At 30.7% G+C, this 15496-nt stretch overlaps 1 non-coding gene across 1 annotated transcript; it reads right to left on the bottom strand.

The window, feature by feature from the left end:
* Positions 1–15057: 15057 nt before the first annotated feature.
* Positions 15058–15164, bottom strand: LOC123205926. Its single transcript, XR_006499914.1, has one exon. It is a non-coding gene; the product is annotated as a small nucleolar RNA R71 (small nucleolar RNA).
* Between the last annotated feature and the right edge of the window lie 332 nt (positions 15165–15496).

The following is a 15496-nucleotide window of genomic DNA, read 5'->3' as shown; positions in this document are numbered from 1 at the left end:
TCAACTTCTTTTTTTTTTTTTCACTCGGAGGAAGGCTAAATTGGTAATTTTGATAACTAGTTAAGAGATTAAAATCTCAAAAGTTTAAGGGAGTAAGTAGATGGTAGAATTGGTTTTTATAACAATAAACAGAGAGGAAATGTGCAGATTTTTTTTGGTAAGAACATTTCATTCATGTTTGATCAATAGCTTGATCAAGGTCAAGCTATGGTTCGATTGAATTGAAATTTTAAGAGCATCATCATTCTAAACGGTAGAGATCATATTTGGAATTCTAGAAAGTTATCATTCAACCCTTAAACACACCTTTGTTTTTTGTGAGACTTTTCTATATCTGTTGTGGAAATTTGTTGCATTTGCCAATAAGATTTGTTCTTGAAGAGTCATGGAATTTTGTCTTTAGTTTTAACTAGAGAGATTTGTACCAAATCTTATTGATAGTGGAAAATTTTTGGGTGGACTACGGGCAACAACCCTATGGCTTTTCCTCTCTTACATTGATGAGGTTTCCACGTTAAAATTGCTTGTGTTTTGTGCTACTTGTTTTTGTTTGCTTCTATATTTTTCGGTTCACACAAATTGGGAGAAAATTACACTGTTGAGTATTGATTGATTGTATGAATTTACAATTGGGTTGTATCATTGTATGGCTTCTCCCAACAACATGGTATCAAAGCCTTAGGTTATTGAATCTTGTTGTTTTGCATTGAATGATGGAAGCAAATACAAGTAGAATGGTTACCCTTATTGGCTCAAATTACCATGTATGGAAAGGTAAGATGGAAGACCTCTTATATGTGAAAGAATATTATTTGTCAGTAATTAGTTCTGAGAAGCCAAAAGATAAATCCAATGAACAATGGAACTTATTTCATAGACAAGTTTGTGGTTACATCAAACAATAGGTTGATGACAATACTTTGAATCATGCCAACAGTGAGACACATGCATGTACATTATGGACAAAGCTTGAACAACTTTATGCTCAAAAAACTAGAAAAAATAAGTTGTTTTTAATTAAGTAACTGATGATGTTGAGGTATGAAGAAGATGCTGCCATGACTGATTACTTGAATACTTTCAAGGGATTCTTAATTAGTTAGCAGAAATGGAAATCAGGTTTGATGATGAAGGGCAAGGACTATAGTTGCTTGGCACTTTACTAGACTCTCGAGAGACATTTCAAACGACTTTATCTAATTCTACCGTTGATGGTATAATTAATATGGAGTTGGAAAAAAGTAATGTTCTGAACGAAGAGATAAAAAGAAAAGCACAATGTTCATCACAATTAGAAGTGTTAGTTACTAAAAAATGGAAAGAAGTAAAAGCAGAGGTTTGAAAAATAAAGATAAATGAAGAAACAGGTCTAACAAAGTTTGCCAATATTGAGTGTTACTTTCGTGATATGAAAGGGCATATAAAAAAGTATTGTTGCCAGCTAAAGAGAGACATTAAATAAGGGAAAGTGAAGGAGAAGAAGAATGATGATGTTGGTGAGGATAATCAAGTTACCACAACCACTTCAGACTTTCTTCTCATTTATGACGCTAATGTTGTCAATCTTGTATACCATAAGACTAGTTGGTGATAGATAGCAATGTATCCATTTATGCTACATCTCGCAGAGATTTCTTTACCTCTTATACATTTGGTAATTTTAGATGTGTTAAGATGGACAATGACAATTTGGCTAATGTCATTGGTATTGCAGATGTGTGTTTGGAGACCAACAATGGAACAAAATTTTTTTCCAATCAAATTCAGAAACACGAACTTATTTTCTTTTAATCAAATTTATAGTATCAAAATTTGAGTGAAAAGCCAAATCTGAATGGTATGAAAAAAGCATGAAGGGTGAGGGTTTATATAGAACGCATGAAGGGTATTTTTGATATTTTAAAACAAAAGTTAGGAGTTTTTGCCTTAAGTAATTTGAATTGTGGGTATTTTTGTTTAAGTCCTTATAAAGTAAGCCTTTTTGCTTTGGGCACATGAGTATAGGATATTTAATTTACTTTCGCTTGATCGTATATAGCATTATTAACCTAATTATGATAAAATATGATGACATTAACTTTTAATCAGTTTTCTTTGTCAGCTATGTATTCTGATAATCACATTAGCAGTTATAATTCTTGGAAAGGACAGGATGATACCCAATCAAGTTGGGCTAAAAATAGGCTAAGTTCTAAGTTATTTATACCAGATTTTATTGTTATTAAAGGTCCTACAAATACAATTAAAAAGATGGCAGGAAAGATTCTTTCCTGTGGATTAGAGTTTAGAAGACCAAGTCTAGCTTCAATCAACCTCCTCCAACCCTGGACTTGTCTCTTAATTAACCACTACAATTCATTGACATTCTTTCAAATCCATCATCTCCAGCTTTTACCGAAAATAATAAACTATTATCACATAAACAACAATGGAAAATTCCTAAATAGAAATGCTTGTTGACAGTGCCAGGCTTAATTTGGCATGGCCTGCCAAGCTTACGGCTTATGACAAGCAAAGACTTACTGAAAAGTAAGACTTAACGCAAGGCTAAAAGTTCCTTGGATTGTGCCTCTATGAGTTTTTAACATAACGACTTGCGTGTTTTGTGGGCTTTGCCAAGGCAGGTCATGCATTTTTAACGGGTCAATTCTGCCTCTTCCCTAAAGGTTGACTTGCGTGTTTTGTGGGCTATGCAAAGGCAGGTCATACATTTTTAACGGGCCAATTCGGCCTCTTACAATGCCTGTAATCCTAAAGGTTCAAGTATCTATTGAGGTGTGTAAAGTTCAGTTTGATGTAATTTAAAAACTTTTTAAAACTAAACTTTAAAAGAAGAACAAAATAATGTAAAAAAATTTTCAAAACGAACCAAACCAAACTATTTTAGATTTCAAATCAAATAAAATTAAAAAAATACAATTTAATTTAATTAAAATTATAGTTTGAATCTATTAAAAATCATTCCCTCTCCAATATTTCTACTTAATAAATAATAATTAAATTATAATTATCCATGACATGACATAAACATATAATATTAACACTTGTAAAATTTTCAAAAATTACAATTCACTCCTAATATACGGCTACACATTATTGACATCCCAATATATACTTGTAATTTTTTTAATTTTTAATTGAAATGAATATAATTAGGGATACAAAAAAATTATTTAACAAAAATTTGATGACAAACTGTTATTTAACTTGATGGTTTTTCTTTTGAACAAATTCACGAAAAATTAATAAATTTTATTAATAAATTGCACAAATGAGTAGGAAAATGGTTTTTTCTCAAACTTAAATGTGGAAACTTTTCATTTCATTAAACCTTGAGTGGGTTTGAAAAAATATGGTTTAAGGTTTAGTTTGGAAACTGTCGAACCGCAACCTAAACCATTTCAAAATTTGTCAATTCAAAACAAACCATTTTATAAATTAAACCAAATGAAACTATAATTTTTGAATAACTTGAGCTAATTTTATATTTTGAACCAAAGTATACTAAACATAGTCATTATTGGATCAGAGATAGGTTTTTAATTTGAAGATGGGCTAAAGCTGTCCATTCTCCATTATAATATTTCATTGAAAATATATTTATCTTTTACAAAACTATATTATAATTATATGGGAAAATATAATACGAGTTTGCTGTGAAAAATTATTTACAATTAATTTTGATTTTAACTTAAAATTTTGCAATTTTGTTGTAATACATCTCTATTAATAACAATACCGTGCACATAGACAGTCTGATTATAGATTCAAATCATATTAAAATCATGTGTTTTATCTCTTTACATTTATTTTCTTTTGTTTACATTTTAATATATCATAATAGACATACTTAAGTCTTACAGATTCCAAGTCATTGCTCTTTTAGTTTACCGTGCATAAAACTCATAATTTTCTATATATATATATATATATATACATCAAAGACAAAACTTGTGCACTATAAATGCCCCTTCTCCTCTTCCTTTGTAATATACATACAACCTTCTCTTTTGTAATTCTCCTCCCCTCAAAAGCGCATATCTTCATTTTAAGGAAACTTCAATATTATTCTTTTTTTCATCTTTCTCTGGCCAGTTATTATTTTATAACATATATATATATATATATATATATATATATATATATATATATATATATGTATATAATAGCTCATCACCAATTGATATATATATATATATATATATATATATATATATATATATTTGTCACAGGGCTAATTCCCTCAACTAGCCTGTGTGGCATCCTCGATGGACCGTCTCGAGGATCAGCCTTGCATGCGCCTATATTATGGCATCGAATCACTGGTTTCATCCTGCCTTGGACTCATTAGGAGAGCGGCTCCAGCTCCCGACCAGTTTGTGCAAGGTTGGCCTAATCCCCTCTTCAATGCTGGAGTGAGATAGCATTGTGCACGCCCCGTGGTTGGAGCACTCCCATCTATAGGCATTGCCTCACGAACCCAATGATCACACATACTCACTTTCAAGATCGCCACCATCTCCTAGCTGCCCAAAGCCCTGCCACGACTCCTAGCCTGAGCCCGTGACAAACCTTCCCCCATGAAAAATGGAGCACGCCCTCGTGCTCTGCTCGCTCGCAAAATACCCCCAGTCCCCACTGGTCGCATCAGACCACATGATGAGTGTCCCCCATTATTGGCTAAAGGGACGCTTGACCTCCCTGTCAAGCGCGACATCCCCCCATCATGTCAGGAGCAGTTGACACCCCGAAAGACCCCTGTCTTCCACCTGGTGCACCCCCTCGTTATGGCATGATTGACATTTGCTTCTTAACATCAGGCTTTTCACATACCCCGTGCACTACCGCCTGTTGTTTGTTTGGAAGGTCTACTACAGCAATGATGGTTTGACTTTGATACCATTTTGAAGTTTCCTTAAAATGAAGATATGCGCTTTTGAGGGGAGGAGAATTACAAAAGAGAAGGTTGTATGTATATTACAAAGGAAGAGAAGAAGGGGTATTTATAGTGCACAAGTTTTGTCTTTGATGTATTGATTGTCTGTTTAAAGATTCAAAACTCACTCTCTTTTTTTTATCCATGCGCCCTCAATTTTAAATGCATTCCCACTACATCCATTGACTTGATTAGTTGGAATGCCACTTGGATATGTAACACTCCTCTTTGAATTTCTATCGCTTATAAATAATTATATTAAACTTCTTAAGAAAAAACTCAATATGATAAAAATCAACACAAAAAAATATAATTATTTAATATCTTATAAAGTGGGGTTGGACGTACTAAAACTGCGTCATTAAAAATCTTACTAAGAAAATTCAGTAGGACAAAATCTAATGAAAAAAAAAGAACATAGTGTATATTTTGTTTAATATGTGTCACACTTAAACAATTTGCTTCCCTTGATAAGTGTTTCTTCTGATGAATGTTCCCCCTGATTGTAGTGAAATTAATTTGGTTGCTTGTTAAACCAATGCATATTGATGTTATACACTTACTTTTCAAATATTGATGTCAGTAATGTCTTGGTGAACAAATCTTTAAGATTCTCATTAGATTGTATTTGTTTTATATCAATCTTTCGGTTATGCTAGAGCTCATAAATATAAAAGAACTTCGGTGAGATATATTTTGTTTTGTCTCCTTTAATGTATTCATCACTAATTTGGGCAATACATACTACATTGTTTTCATATAATATGAAAGAAGTGTCTTTTGCGGAAGGAATACCGCATGTATTCTTGTTTTTATGGATGACAGATCGTAACCAAATGCATTTTCGATTGGTTTCATAAAGAGCTAGAATCTTTGAATGATTTGAAGATGTTGCAACCAATGTCTGTTTGGTAAAGCGCCATGACATTATTAACTACTGTATATCTAACCAAACTAGGATTTTTAGGGGATATGATGGAATAGAATAATCTCAAATCTCTAATTTTACATAAGTAACATAATATATGTTTGATTTCATTCCAGTGGTGACAAGTTGATGTAGAGCTAAATTAACCCAATAAATTTACTGCGAATGATGTATATGGTCTAATGCATTTATCCAAATATAATAAAGCTCCAATAACATTAAGATATAATACTTCAGGACTGAGTATCTTTTCATCTTCTTTTTTAGGACAAAATGAGTGATTTTTTAGATCAAAAAATCGAACAACCATTAGGGTGCTTAAAGGATAAACCTTATCCATATTAAAGTGTTTTAACAATTTTTCAATATACGTTGATTGATGGATAAGTATTTCATTTGAATTGTATTCGATCTGTAAACATTAGATAGTAGACATTTAGTTGACAATAATTTATAATCTTGTCATTTTTGTTATTGGTGAATTGTGCTCGATCTACAAGTATCAACCATTATTGATTAATGGATAAGTATTATATGTGATTAATAGGTAACAATTTTTCAATATATGTTGATGATATTAATTCTTGCTAGTGCGTTGGTATCTGATACATATGATCTTGTCATTTTTGTCATATCTACAAATGCATTAGACATTTGGTTGACAATAATTTGTAAACACACTATCCTTTACACTTTAGTTTCACTTCGAGATGTGCAAAGATCTAGATGAGATATGATAGATTTGTACCAAGGAAGTTCATTCCTAATTTTAGAAGACATTTTCTTTTTTCCCAATAGTGGGAATATTATCTCATCAGAGTGATAATTTGTAAATCGTGCAATAAAAATATCATTTGTTAATGGTTCAAGATACCTGATAATGAATGTGGAATTATATCCAACATAAATTCTCAAATGAAGTTAAGGTCTCATTTTTGTATTTTAAGAAAATACAATAGAGACATATACAATACAACCAAATATTCTTAAATGAGATATATTAGATTGGTGATCAAGAATCAATTGTAAGGGAGAATATTAATAATAAAAAAAAGATCACAAGTGAATTAACACTGCAACATGTAATATAGTATATTACAATATAGAAGTTGGTAATTAAGTTCTTAGCAATAAAGTATGTGCAATTACTTAGATTCATTTGATAAAAGACTCAGCTAATCCATTCTGAGTGTAAACATACGAGACTGGATATTCAACATCAATCCTCATATACATGTAATAATCATTAAATGTTTTCAATGTAAATTCGTCAACATTATCTAGCCGTATTGACTTGATCGAACAATTTATTAAATGTGTCTTTGATTTGATAATTTGAGTTAATAGTTTAGTAAAAACAACATTTCGAGTTAACAATAAATAAACATGAGACCATCATATAAATGCATCAATTAAGAGCATAAAAAAATAAAATGACACACTTGGTGGATGAATTAGTCCATATATGTCTCTTTAAATCTTTTGTATAAATGATGAGAATTCAACTCCAACTTTGAAGGGAGATGGTTTAATTACTAATTTGTCTTGTGAACAAGTGGGGCAGAATTTTTCACTAGACAATAAAATCTTATGGTTATTTAATATATGTTTATGTGAATTTTTAACAATTCTACACATCATTGTAGATCTTGGATGACCTAGATGGTCATTCTAAAGCATAAAGACTTTTAGATTAGAGAATTTTTAGTTTGATATTGTGTATGTTTCAATTATCTTTATGATTATATAATACAATTTAGATGATAAAGCGAACAATTTTTCTAGTATAAGTCTTCTTCTAAATGTTTTATTGGTTATACATATGAACTTTGCACCATTTTCACTTATGGTTTTAATGTGATAACCATTATTTCTTATATTTTTAAAACTAAGTAGATTTCTCTTGGATTTACTTGAATATAATGCATCATTAATGCTTAATTTAATTCAATTTTTTTAACAAAATTGTGACTTTTCTAGAGCTTTCAATCACATTTATTGGTCTTGATATAGTATTTACTTAGAATTCAATTGGTGCTAAAGTTAAAAAAAAAAAATTTCTTTTATAATTCTATGCATTGTTGTACTATCCATCAAATACATGTCTCTATCATCAACTTTTGAAGTTAACGCTTTAAGTTTGGAATCCATTTTCTTTCATTTAAAAATTGCGTTACTCATAACATACACAAAATAGTGAAAAGGAGAATAACATGATAATAAAATACAAAATAATATTCATGACTCTAAAATAATTAAATACGATGGATTCTAATTATAAAAATCTTGGGCATTCACGTCATTAGTCAAGTGACCTATATTTTTATTTTTGAAAAATGTCTTAAAACATCAAGATTCATTGATCGATAGAATCTAAATTGTCAATAAATTTAATTTTTATAGATCTTTAATGTAAAACTACCCAATGTTTATGTGTACTATTGGTACACAACCAATGACATTTACAATCGCACTTCTTATTTTGTTGTTTATTTTGCATTATTCTTCATTTTCCTATAATCTTAGTCCACTTTTAATAGTATAACTGAGATTTTCTATTATACCCGTCCTCAGATAAAAAAATATTTTATTTATGACCTTACTCACACCTATGATGATAACTATTACTGATAGTTGTGTTTACTTCAAGGAATGATGCGATATTTATAAGTTCAGTTTGATGGTTTTTCATTAATGAGAAAATATAATATTAATTTAGAATTTTTTTCTTAATATTGCTACTACAATAACATATTATTAAAAAAATGAAAGGTGAAGAATTTTTTTTTTCACATTATCTCGATCAAGGAAAAATTCTGAATATTATAAAGTTGTACTAAATTATAGAGCTATTATGAATATTATTGAATTTAATGTTCAAATTTATCTTTCAAATTTTTTCATAAATCTAGTAGATCTACTATTATATCCACATATTCAGTCTATGATCCTTCAGGAATGTGATACCCGTAAAATAGTGGCCTTAGATTTGTCTTTTTATGACATTTTATTTAATCAGTTTTTCAAGACTCAAATTCTAAGTGGAAAATCATGCAAAAAACCTATTAAATATTATTCATCCAATTTTAGAAACTTCAGGTTTAAATACTTTCATATTCACAAAATTTATGGTTTTCCAAATAATATATTGGGATTAATATTTAAAACTTTGGGTTAAAATATTATCTCGTATTTACTAAACAGATGGTTCTGTAGAGAAAATATTGAGATTAATTTTTTAAACTTTAAGTTCAGATATTATCTCATATTTACAAAACTTCTGGTTTGATAATTAGTATTTAAAAATTTAATTTTGATTATATTTCGGACTGCAAGTTAATATTTTTTATAATTTAAGCAAACTTTAGGTTACAAATGTGATATAATTAATATAAAACAAATAAATATTTTTATGAAATTTGAGACATTAAGTGCATCTATATACATATATATATATATATATATATATATATATATATTTATTTATTTTTTTTTTTCTCATAATTTTGAAAACTTTAGGTTGCAAATCAGTTACAATTATTATAATATAAATAAATATTTAAATGATATTTAGAACTTCATACTCAAATTCATAATATTACAAACTTCAAATTATAAATTTATTCAAAATTTCAGGTTCAGATTTATGATTTTATAAACTTCAAATTGCAAATAAGATACAATTATAATTTTTATTTATAAATATGAAATAATTATAAAAATTAACATAATTGTAGTTTGCTTTGCACAAACAGAAATATAAATATAGTGAAAAAATTAAACAGAATAATAATTGAAACACCCATAGGGTATATTTTATAAATATGATAATATTATAATTAAGATATTTATATTTGTATTATATAAATAGAATAATAACATAATTAGTGATAAGATGTAGGGCTAGGCTCGAATCGAGTTAGCTCGAGCTCGGTTCAGACGAGCCTAAAACAAGTTAGCCTTAGCCGAGCTTGAGCTATTCGTCAGATTTTCTAATTAAAAATTTTGATACAAAACGATATCGTTTTAACTAATATGTATTAAAATGATGTCGTTTTAATAACAAAAAATGAATCGAACCCAATTTGAATCGAGTTTGAGCTTGGCTTTCACGAGCTCGATGAGTTTAAACTCAAATTCAAGCTCAATTATATATAAGTTGAGTCGAACTTAAGCTTAAACGAGCTCGAATTTAGCTCAATTCAAATCTAACTCTAATAAGATGTACCTAAATAAATTATGTAGATTGTTATAAATTTAATTAACAAATATGAAAAGATAAATGATTAAAGAAGAATTGAGAAGAAAGGAGAGAAAGCAATTGAGAGAATAATTTTATATAAGTTCCGGATGAAGAGAAGAAAAATTGTATGTTACGTAAAGAGAGGAGGGGGGTTATTTATAAAGAATTTGATGCCCCTCCAGTCAACAAAGATGGGAAATTTCCAAGTCAATTTTTCTAATGCCATTAATGCATTCACACTCTTTTGGCCAAAATTTCTTCTCCTGTGTCAGCTTCACCAATTTCTTCTTCCATGTGCTTACAATAATAAATGGGTTCCCACCACTTTTCTTGACTTCATTTGGTGGAAAGTCACTTGGATTTGTTACACTCCCCCTTGGATTTCCACCACTTACAGATAATTATATTAACTTTGCTAAAGAAAAACCCAGTGGGATAAAAACTAAAGCAAAGGAACATAATTATTAAATATCCTGTAAGTTGGTGTTAGACGTGCTTAAACTACCTCATTAAAAACCTTACTAGGAAAACCTAGAGAGACAAAACCTAGTAAAGAAAAAAATAGTATAGTGTACCTTTTGTCCAATATTTGATAAACTTCATACTTTTGCATGATGAATGCTCTCCCCAATGAACGTTCCCCTTCTTTGTAGTAGCATTAACTTGATTACTTGTTAAGCCTCCGCATACCAATGTTATACATTAACTTCTCAAATATTGATATAGGTATTGTCTTAGTGAACAAATTTGCAAGATTCTCACTGGATCTTATTTGTTTGATATCAATCTTTTTACTCTATTGGAGCTCATGAGTGTAAAAAAACTTCGATGAGATATGTTTGGTTTTGTCTCCTTTGATGTATCTACTTCTAATTCGGGCTATACATGCTGCATTGTCTTCATATAACATGGAAGGAGTGTTTATTGTAGAAGGAAGACTGCATGCATTCCAGATATGATGGATAATAGACTACAACCATATACATTCTCAACTGGCTTCATGGAGAGCTAAAATTTCTGAATGATTTGAAGAAGTTGCAACCAAGGTTTGTTTGGTGAAGCACCATGATATAGTTATGTCATTATAAATAAAAACATATCCCGTTTGTGAACGGGCCTTATGGGGGTCACAAAGATAACCAGCATCTACATATCTAACCAAACTAGGATTTTTAGGGGATTTGACAGAATAAAATAATCTCAAATCTCTAGTCCCATATAGGTAATGAAGTATATGTTTGATTTCGTTCCAGTGATGATAAGTTGGTGTAAAGCTAAATCGGGCTAATAAATTAACTATGAAGGATATATCCGGTTTTGTGCATTAGGCCAAATATAATAAGGCTCCAATGGCATTAAGATATGATACTTCAGGACCAAGTATCTTTTCATCTTCTTCTTTAAGACAAAATGGGTCTTTTTTTGGATCAAGAGACCGAACAATCATTGGGATGCTCAAAGGATAAGCTTTATCCATATGAAAGCGTTTTAATAATTTTTCAATATACGTTGATTGATGGATAAGTATTCCGTTTGAATTGTGTTCGATCTGCAGGCCAAGACAATATTTTATTTTCCTCAAATCCTTCATTTCAAATTCTTTTTTCAAATATTCAGCAGTTTTTGAAAGCTTTTCAGGAGTCTCAATTAAATTCATGTCATCAACATTAACTACTATAATAGCAAATCCCGATTCTGACCTTTTGATAAAGAAACATGGACATATAGGGTCATTTACATAGTCATTTTTTTTAAATATTCATTGAAATGATTGTATCACATATGTCCTGATTGTTTTAATCCGTACAATGATCATTGTAATTTAATTGAGTGCATGCCTTTTGAATTGACCCTTTTTGCTTCAGACAATCTGTATCATTCAGAGAGTTTTATATAAATTTTAGTGTCCAAATTTCTATACAAATAAGCAGTAACTACGTCCATTAGATGCATATCCAGTCCTTCAAAGACTGTTAAACTGATTAAATATCTGAATATGATTATATCCATCATAGGTACATATGTTTCATCAAAGTCTATATCAGGCCTTTGGGAAAAGCCTTGGGCTACAAGTCTGGCTTTATATCTAGTAATTTCATTTTTCTCACAAATACCTATTTATATCTAACGGATTGTACATCTTGAGGTGTTAGAACTATAGACCTAAACACTTGATGTTTTGCTAGAGAAGCTAATTCTGCTTGAATTGCTTCTTCCCATTTAGGCCAATCATGTATTTGTTTGCACTCAGCCATAGTACATGACTCAAAATCATCATCATTCATAATTTTAGTAGCTACTACAAATGAGAATATATTACCAATTATAATTGTTTCACCATTCCACTTCTCTCGTGTATGAGCATAATTTAAAGATATTTCAATATTTTCATTTTCCTGTTCTTCAGGATTTTATACCACTTCAAGGGTTTATACCACTTTAGGGGTTTGAGTCTCTTCAAGGACCATAACCTCTTCTGGAGGAGTATTAGAGAGTGTGAATTTTTCAATTATTTTAGGATCATCATGATTAATATTTGTTTGATTATTTGTCTTTCTTTTTCGAGAAATAGTATTCTTCGATCCAACAGGTCTACCACACTTCTGGTGTGAGGTAGATTGATCAGTCACGACTTGAATCGATTGTTCAACAGTCACATTGATTCTTACTGGTACATTAGTAATTGGAACATGTGATCTTATCACTTTTGTCATATCTACAAATGCATCAGGCATTTGGTTGGCAATAATTTGTAATCGCACTATCATTTGCACTTCAGTTTTACTTTGAAATGTGCGAGGATCTAAATGAGATATGGTAGGGACATACCAAGTAAGTTCATACCTAACTTCAGGAGGCATTTTTTTTTCCTCTAAAGAAGGGAAAGTTGTCTCATCAAAGCGACAATCTATAAATCGTACAGTAAAAAGATCACCTATTAATGGTTCCAGGTACTTGATAATGAATGGTAAATTATATCCAACATATATTCCCAAGCGATGTTAAGGTCCCATTTTTGTGCGTTGAGGAGACGCAATAGGGACATATACAACTGATAAGGCCATTAATTGTTACTATTTTGATTTATAATTCCCTTGTGTTGTGTGTAAATTTGATTCAATATAATAGAATTACTTATCTTTTTGCTTTTAGAAAGCTTTGAGTAATTTTGGAATAAGTTGGGCCAAAAAGATGAAAAACTGGAGCAGATCTATTAATCTGGAATTTTCGTAATGCAAACTAAGCGTGGGCACGTGAAAGATGAGAGCAGAATTCAGAAAACAGATCTGAACGTCCAGATCTGTTGCAAGGGTCCACTAAATATTAAGATCTGCTTCCTAGGAAAGGGATAATCACCAGCTGGAAAAGAGGATTAATTGAGTCAGATAAGGAAAGATATTTTTGGAGGAAGGATATACATTAAAAATACACATCTTTTCCTTTCTTTTTGGGAAGATATGTATCACTTTGCTTGATTAGGTTAGGAGATTAAGATTCACTTTCAATTTCCAGATTTTTAGTAGGAAGATAATATATATACTCTTATTTTTATTTGAGAATTATCAATCATTGTACTTAGAGAATTAGAGAGCAAAATATGGTTTACAATGGCTGAATAATTTCTCTTGGTTGAAGGGATCTGAAACCATAGAACTTAGAGAATTATCAATGATTGTGAGATTTATTTTTGTTCTTTAATGCATCTTTTAATTATTTGAGTATTGGTTATCTTTCTGAATTATTTTTCATGATTGTTTTGGTTGATTTCTAAGGTGCGCAATTAGTTTATCAATTAATATAATCTATTACTAGTTTAGGTGCTGAATCCGTAATTGTTCAATCCACCTAATCGAAGTGGCAACTAGGTTTATCGTTTGCTGCATCAGAAACTTTAAATCCTAAGAAAATAATCAACTGGATTAAATGCAACGTCGTACGTTTATGTTGTCTTGCTTCGTTGGTTTTTCTAATTCGTAATGCTATTGTTTAATTAAATTTGAGATCGTATCCGAATTATTAATCAATAAGGGTTAATTGGAATACATATTTTTGGTTAACAAATCGTAAGGAATGATAGGTTAATTCAATACCACAACGAATATTCAATTAATTAATTTGATATTTTGTTTCGATGATCAATCGTAGTTCCAATGGTGGATGTGACCGAAGATCAAGGTTTGTTAAATCGATTTATTCCTTTTAGATAATTTTACTGAATTTTTAATTAGTGTTTTTCATTATAATTTGCATTCACTTCAAAACCCTCCTTTTTGTTTATTTGTTTCGATTTATTTGTGACGACATACTAATCAAAGCTCTTCGAGGGAACGATCCCTACTTTCTTTTACTACATTTTTGTTGCAGGAATTTAGGATTTAATTTAGGTGTCAACGACAGCACGTACCAAATTTTGACGCCGTTGCGGGGGAGTTTTTAATTTGTATGTTCGTTATGCGATCTTTGAAATAAGCTAGTTTACAGTTTGATCCAGAAATTGAAAAGACTGTAAAAGGGCTGAGAAAAGAAACGAAAAGGAGACTGCAAGCACACAGATCTGCTTACGAAACAGAGGAAAACATGGCTAAAAATCAGACTTTAAGAGAGCTTGCTGCTCCAGATTTAAATCAACAACCACACTGCATTACTTTTCCGAATTTAGATGTTAATACCACATTCGAATTAAAATCTGGACTAATTCATCTTTTACCTATTTTTCATGGTTCTGCAGGTGAAGATCCTCATAAACATTTAAAGGAATTTCATGTGGTGTGCACTGGAATGAAACCGAATGGAGTAACTGAAGAACAAATCAAGATGAGGGCTTTTCCGTTTTCTTTGAAAGATGATGTGCAAGATTGGTTGTATTATCTACCTGCTGGAAGTATCACTACTTGGCATGAGATGAAAAGATTATTTCTGCAGAAATTTTTTCCAGCATCAAGAACAGCCAACATAAGGAAAGAAATTTGTGGCATTAGGCAGCAAAGTGGAGAGTCTTTATACGAATATTGGGAGCGCTTTAAAAAACTCTGTGCGAGTTGTCCACATCACCAAATTAGTGACCAACTGCTTATTCAATATTTCTACGAAGGACTTCTATCAAATGAGAGAAATATGATTGATGCAGCAAGTGGTGGAGCATTGGCTGACAAAACACCTGAAGTAGCCCAGAATTTAATTGCAAATATGGCGTCGAATTCATAACAATTTGGGAATAGATTAGACCATTCGTCTCGATGTGTCAATGAGGTAAATGTATCTTCTCTTGAAAGATGACTTGATGATCTAACTACTCTTGTACATCAAATGGTTGTAGGAAAAACAGAGGCAGCGAAAGTTTATGGAATCTGTTTGGTAGGAGGACATCCAACTGATATGTGTCCAACAC

The sequence above is a fragment of the Mangifera indica genome, unplaced genomic scaffold (genome assembly GCF_011075055.1).
Source record: "Mangifera indica cultivar Alphonso unplaced genomic scaffold, CATAS_Mindica_2.1 Un_0019, whole genome shotgun sequence".
NCBI classification, from domain to species: Eukaryota; Viridiplantae; Streptophyta; class Magnoliopsida; order Sapindales; family Anacardiaceae; genus Mangifera; species Mangifera indica.
This window is presented reverse-complemented; position numbering and strand designations above follow the sequence as displayed.